The following is a 7,265-nucleotide window of genomic DNA, read 5'->3' on the forward strand; positions in this document are numbered from 1 at the left end:
ACAACTTTCTGAAGTCAGAAATATGTAATCCTACCAACAGTCGTCTGTGTTCTTTTTTTTTTTTTTTTTTTTTTTTTTCCATTTTATCTACCAATAGTTGAAAGTCCAGCAATGGTTTGAAATGCACGTATGAGCTAGGTAAACAATTTTATGGTCCCGACGCCCCTACTTCACACATGCAAACACAATCTGTTGGTTTCTTACTATTTGCTAAGACACGGAGCTGCCTTGTTTTTCTAATGTAAATAAATACAAACTCAATGACTTTATCATTACGAACCTATTAAAAAGTGTCAGTTACTGATGTAATAGGCAAGTGTAATTATATTTCTCTTCTCACACAACCTTTTGTTTTTCTTAGAGTTAATAGTTACCTTATTTTTCATTGCTCGGTTTTCAGTAGACTTACATATTTCTATATCCTCTATTAACTACATAAAATGGTCCTCAATGTAACTCTCCACTTAGTCAAGTGTATTAACTGTCTTATAGAGACAGCCTCCTGGAACATGTCTTTCTAGTACATTCTAAGCTGGTTACTTTCCATGCCTGTAGTATAACAACTACCTTGAGACTTTTTTTTGCATCATTTTAGACAATCCATTAAGACTTTTTGACTCTAAGATATCCTAATTTTTATTTCTTCTACATGTGCATAAAATACTTAAATTATTACAATACAAAGCATTATTCTGTTGGTCTTTAAAAACAAATTTTCATTTCAAATCACTTTGCTTTTTATTTTTAATTTTTTAATGTTTGAAATTGAAATATAATTATATCACTTCCATGCCCCCACCACCACCATTTTCCTCCATTTCCTGAGAAAATGCCTTGCAGGTCTGCCTATAACCCTAGCTTACGGAGCCATTTCCTTAACCACTCATATGACTTCAGCTTGTGTCAAATTGGCATCAAACTCCCAGCACAGAAGACAACTAGAGGGAATCGGGTCCTCCTCCCACCATGTGGATCCCAGGAGATGAGCTGCCAGGTGTGGCTGCAGGTGCCTCAACCTGCTAGCCTTCCCACCAGCCCCTCAAGTGTGCAAGTATTCAAAAAAATGATAATAGTACATCACAAGACATCCAGTGACCCTCACAGAGGTAGAAGAAATCTATAAAGTTGGGGAAGCAACAGACTTAAGCCTATGTCTTGGAAAGGACCATCTAACCCTCTAGAACAGGCTATCACACCCTAGCTTGACATCTAGACTGAACTGGCCAGAACTGCAACTGAAACAAAAGAAGGAACATCTCTACAGGTGTCTAAAAGGCTAGGAAACTGTGTGAGAATGATTGAGGTTATGTTTTGCAAAAGACCAAGTAATGAAATGGTGCTTCCTGACCCAGCCTTTTCTTCCTTCCTTACAACCCTTCACCCACCTGCAACCCTTACAACCTTGCCTACTGGCCTCCATGACGCTGCATTTCCTTGGCTTGCCTCCTTTGCTTCTGGCTCTTCCTCAGTCTCCTCACTGAGCTGCCACTTCTATTGCAGAACCCACAAAGAAGGTTTGCACTCGGGCTAAGACTCAAGAGGTTCTCTTCGCCACCATCTTCCTGTCCTGTTCTGGTGTGATTATTCCCTTTGTCTTAACACTGCCTTATTGCTAATGGTCACAAACTAATGTCTTCATCCCTAGCCTCCCAGCTGATACCAAGTGCCTTTTGTCATCTCCACTCACATATTTAGTAATGTGTATCAAAGTATTTCTGAATCAAAACTCTTGATTTTTTTCTCCATCCAACTCTTTTCTTCTGTTCATCTTCACATCAGCTGATAATACTTCATTAGATCACCTTATTCATGCCTAAAGATCACATGGAACTCGGAATATAACTCATTGTTTTCTTTTCTTGGAAGAAACAAGTGGCTTTAACCAACTGTAACTTTGTCCTTAAGACCCAGGTGCTCTACTCCCAAAACACAAAGCAAGCATTACAAACAAGAAAGAAAACTTCATTGGTCACAAGCTCCTATGGAAAAAAAAAAAAATAGTAATTTTAGCCTTTCCTGAGCAGCTATTGGCAGTTAAGGTCACAGGGGAGGGGAAGTCCTACTCCTCAGGGGTGCAGCCACAGGCACATTCACAGATATCCTCAACATCTGCTCATGCAGATGACTCTAATTAAATCTCTCTCTCTCTCTCTCTCTCTCTCTCTCTCTCTCTCTCTCTCTCTCTCTCTCTCTCTCTCTCTCTCACACACACACACACACACACACACACACACACATACCAGATATGCCCCCAGCATACATTACTTGCTACCTCCTGTCCCCACAGTACTCACATCCAGCTCTCTCCTTCCTCATTTATCATTGTTTTCTCTTCCCTCCTCATCCCCTGGCCCTGAGAGAAGTAGGCAGATGAGTGATGCTATATAAATAAATGTGAGTGAGGAAAGAGGATGAATTTGTCCGCTGGAGTTAAGGTTCCCAAGTCCACAAATACACCATCAATCTTCTTTTAAAGCAGTGAGGGACAAACCCCAGTCCACCGGAAAGATTAATTTACTTTTATAGTACCCTTATCTATTCTGTATGCAAAGGCAAATGTTCTTTCCCCCACCCCCCTCAGGAATTGCAGAATGCTGCCACCTCAGCTCTGGCTTAGATTAATGAAATCAGTATGTCTCTGGAGACAGAACACGGCCATTTGCATTTTCAAAAGCTTCCTAGGTGGCTTTGAGATGCCAGTAGGCTAAGAGTCATTATAATAGGGTGGGTTGATTAGGAATATGTAAGGTAGAGAGAAAGTCTGGAATAGTGAAAGTATCATTGAAGGAGATAATGCACCAAAAACAAGTAGAATAGGTTTGTGCCATGCAGCACAGTTCTGTGATTTCTTTAGGATGGGGGTTGAAGGGGCCTCTAAGTTGGCACAGAACATACCCAGACACCAAATTCTCAACATAGTGGAGATGTATTACCCTTGAGGAACAAGCAGATTGGCTGAAGGGGGACAGTGGGGGGAGGGGGGCGGGGAGCGGGGAGGAGGCTGTCCCTAGACGGAACAAAGACAGCAAAGACAGGAGATGTTTCTGCAGTAGTGGCCTTTAAGGAGAAAAGGGGGAATATGTGCTAGGATGGCTTCATAAGTCTTGATTGGACATGCTAATCAATGCAGCCAAATAATGACTTTCGATTGCTGGGCCTTGATGTTTTGGTAGCTGGACCTTGGAATTTTAGTCAGGAATAAGGAAATAGCCAAATAAGGAATGGATCTCGGGGGGGGGGGGGGAGGACTAATTTTAGGACTGTAATCTAACGGCTTAGCAAGGGAGAGGAAACAGAGGAGGGCAAGCCCTGCTGGTGCCATGTTTTCAATGCGTAGGCTTGTTAGAGAGTCCTTCACGGGTAAGGGAATCCTTTTTGGATTGGATATTGGCCCAACGACTATAAAGCTGAAGGAGACCTAGTGTGTCAATAACGGCTTTGCTGGTCTGCGAACAAGAAATGAAAGATGGCCAGATGGAGACTGTACCCAAGGGTACATACAGGGAAAGTGGAAGGAAGAAGGAAAAGGGTAGTTTCAAACTTGAGATTTCAGCAGCATATCAGGTCACTGTAGGAAAAGGCCTGGGGTTTGCCCTCCTGGTGTTCAGCTCCTCGGTTGTTCTATTATTGGCATCAGGGGAAACTGGAATAACTCACCTGGAGCTTCTGTCGAGCTGGAACCATGTTCCCACAGCGTGCCAATGACCTGAAAAGGACTGGTCCTATTCTAAATGGGACTCTATCTCTCCATCCCTCCTATGGCCTTTCACTCACGTCATATCTACCCAGTCCCTAAAACTATTTACATGTCTAATATCTATCTTTGCCGTACCTTATACCGGTCAAAAGAGTACACTAGCCGCTCTCAAAATAGCGGTGTCTAATCCCTTTGTCCACACTCCATTTCACCGCCAAACCAACATCTGGACAAGTGGCCCTCAACCTTCCAATGCTGCAACACTTTAACACCGTTCCTCATGTTGTCGTGATGCCCAACCATAAAAATGTTTTTCATTGCTACTTCATAACTGTAATTTTGCTACTGTTATGAATCATAGTGTAAATATTTATGTTTTCCAATGGTCTTAGGTGACCCCTGTGAAAGGCTCGCAACTCACAGATTGAGAACCACTGATCTAGACCATATGTAGCTATAGGGCTCCCGCCTGAAGTTTTTGGGAAAGAACTGTTTTCCTCTTCTTTGGGATCCAGTGTAAAAGCTGATTAAGGGAAGATGGCCACAGATGAGACTGGGAAGTCCTGCTCCATGGCCATGGGACAGGCATCTCATCCTGGATTTCAAGGTAATGAGAAAAATGGGCTGAAAGGTGATTGAATTCTCCAGTCTGAATGAAGCCAGTGTGACCCCGCCCCCTCCTCTTCCCTGAGACGAACCAAAGACATTGGAAAAAGAGGAGGACATGGCACTGACATGTTCTAACTAAAAGATCTCTGGAATAAGAGACAATGGCTGAGGTTGATTTCTTACTCCCAGCCTGCCGACCCCTCAAAACTTGCACCCTGAAGATGCACAGGCTTTTCCTCTACACGCTTGTATCTTTGCATCATTTAACGACACAAAATTCAGCTGTCATAACATTTCCTCCTAGGTCTCATCAAATCACATCTCCCCCCCGCCCCCCGCCCCTGACTTCTCCTTACATTTCTTCAGCTAGTCTTCCTTTACAATCCCTGACTTATAAGTGAACTTGTTTCCCTAGGTTCTGCTGACGGGTTACCACCTGAATAGCCTGTTATCACCCTAATTTCTGCTTTGCTTTCTCCCTGTGGTCATGTCTATGCACAAATACGAACGAGTCATTTGTTTGTTTGTTTGTTTGTTTTTAAGACAGGGCCTCACTATGTAGCTCTGGATTTCCTGGAACTCATTGGGTAACCAGGTTGGCCTCAAACTCACAGAGATATGACAGTCCCTGCCTCCTATGTGCTGCAACTAAAGGCATGCAATGCCAGACCGAGCTCATGAATAGGAAGGAGCCTTAATCAACCAGGCAAAGATGAATGTTTATGTTAAAACCCTTCTCAGGATCTTATGACAACCCAAACACACAGGAAGAATTCAGAGAGGAAAATAGTCGGAACACCTGACTTCTTGAGATAGAGACTGACAAAGGACACAAGGATCCTGCCTCTGATAAAGAGCAAAATGTGCAATTTGATAGGGCATAGGCAATAGTGTTGGGTTTTATTATAAAATCGCTAATGCCTATCAGTGGATTTCACTGTGACATTTCCATGTATGTGCTAGCAATCAGGCATTTCCCTGGTCTGCCCTCAGGGACCTAGCATCAGCTTACATCAGCACCCACCACCAGGTGTGACAAGTGGGACAGGTGTGGTGCATAGAAGGGCCAAATCTCTCTCTCTCTCTCTCTCTCTCTCTCTCTCTCTCTCTCTCTGTCTCCCCCCCCCCACCGCGTCCTATTTATACCCTCTGCACAAGGATGTTTTCCAGATGGCAAAGACCATGCACCCTCTCACAAGGCTATTATCAGCGGTGGATAGATGCAGTTTCACATCCCACAACATCCCACACTTGGGATCAAAACAAAAACATGTTTACATAACATGACCAAACGTCCACTACATCTCTGTCTCATTCGTTCTCTCTCACTCCCTGTCTTGTTCTTTCTCTGTCAGCCTGTCTGTCTCTATCTCTCACCCATGTCCCAACTCTGAGATGGCCTTTTGCTCTTTCTCTTCCCCCAATAAACCTCTTACACTAAATCTGTTGCATGACATAATTTCTTAGCTGCACACCTTGGCAGAGGCCACGAAGGTACCCCTGCCTTTGCAGTGTTATCCTATCAGTACGTATCTATCATGTTACGGCCATGTTCAGCTATTGCTTTTCCTTGGTCTTTTCTTTGCCCTTCTCTAAATTGTCCCTCTATTACTTTTAAGAGTATTGTTCTTTTTTTATAAAATATAAATTACCTGGGTATAATAGCACATTATATCTATAACCCCTAAACTTCAGAGACAGGGTCAGAGCAGATCAGAAGTTCAAGGCCACATTTGGTTATGTAACAAGTCCAAGCCAAACCTAGATTACAGGAGATCCTAGCTCAAGAAAGCCAAGTGAAGGGAGGAGACATAAAATTTACCTTTTAAAAAACCGAATCCCCATGGAGCTAGAGAGACAGCTGTATGCTTAAGAGTCCTTACTGCGCTTACAGAGAACCTGGGTTTGACTCCCAGAAGCCACCTGGCAATTCATGATTCTGTAACTCCAATCCCAGGGAATCCGGTGCCCTTTTCTAGTCTCCACAAGCACCAGGCCTGCATGTGATTGTAGGAGGCACGGCTTAAGGAAAGCACTGGAGAAACCAGACTTGTTAAACACGTGAGCCTGTTTAATCAAAGGAAAAACCAATGGCTGACTCCTGATCTGCCGAAGGCTAGGAGTGAATGTTGCCTAACAAGCTGGAAACCATTTTTTTATTAATTTATTCATATTACATCTCAATTGTTAGCCCTTCCCCTGTTTCCTCCCATTCTTCCCTCCCTCCCATTTCTCTCCTTCTCCCCTCCCCTATGTCTGTGACTGAAGGAGACCTCCTCCCCCTATATATGCTCTTAGAATATCAAGTCTCTTCTTGGTAACTTGTTATCCTTCCTCTGAGTGCCACCAGGTCTCCCCATCCAGGGGACATGGTCAGAAAAGGGGCACCAGAGTTCATGTGAGAGTCAGATTTCACTCTCCACTCAACAGTGGAGAATATCCTGTTCGTCGGCTAGGTCTTGGTAGGGGTTCGAAGCTTACTGCCTATATTCTCCTTGGCTGGTGCCTTAGTTTGAGGAGGACCCCAGGATCCAGATCTGCCTGTCATAAAGTTCTTCTTGTAGGTTTCCAGGACCCTGTGGGTCCTACTATTTCCCCTTTCTTCCATGCTACTCTTGCCTAAAGTCTCAATCGGATGTCCTCTCCTCTGACCCACTTTCTTGGTAAGTAAAGATTTTCACGGTACGTATCCCTTGGACTAGTGTTTTGATATAAGTGAGTATATACCGTTTGTCTCTTTTTGCTTCTGGGTGAACTCACTCATTATGATAATTTCTAGATCAATCCATTTGTCCACAAATTTCAGGAATTCCTCGTTTTTAATAGCTGAGTAGTATTCCATCGTGTAAATATACCACAGTTTCTTAGTCCATTCTTCTACTGAGGGACACTTAGGCTGTTTCCATGTTCTGGCTATTATGTATAAAGCAGCTATGAACATGGTTGAGCATATGTCCCT

This window comes from Acomys russatus, chromosome 6 (genome assembly GCF_903995435.1).
Source record: "Acomys russatus chromosome 6, mAcoRus1.1, whole genome shotgun sequence".
Classification (NCBI taxonomy): Eukaryota; Metazoa; Chordata; class Mammalia; order Rodentia; family Muridae; genus Acomys; species Acomys russatus.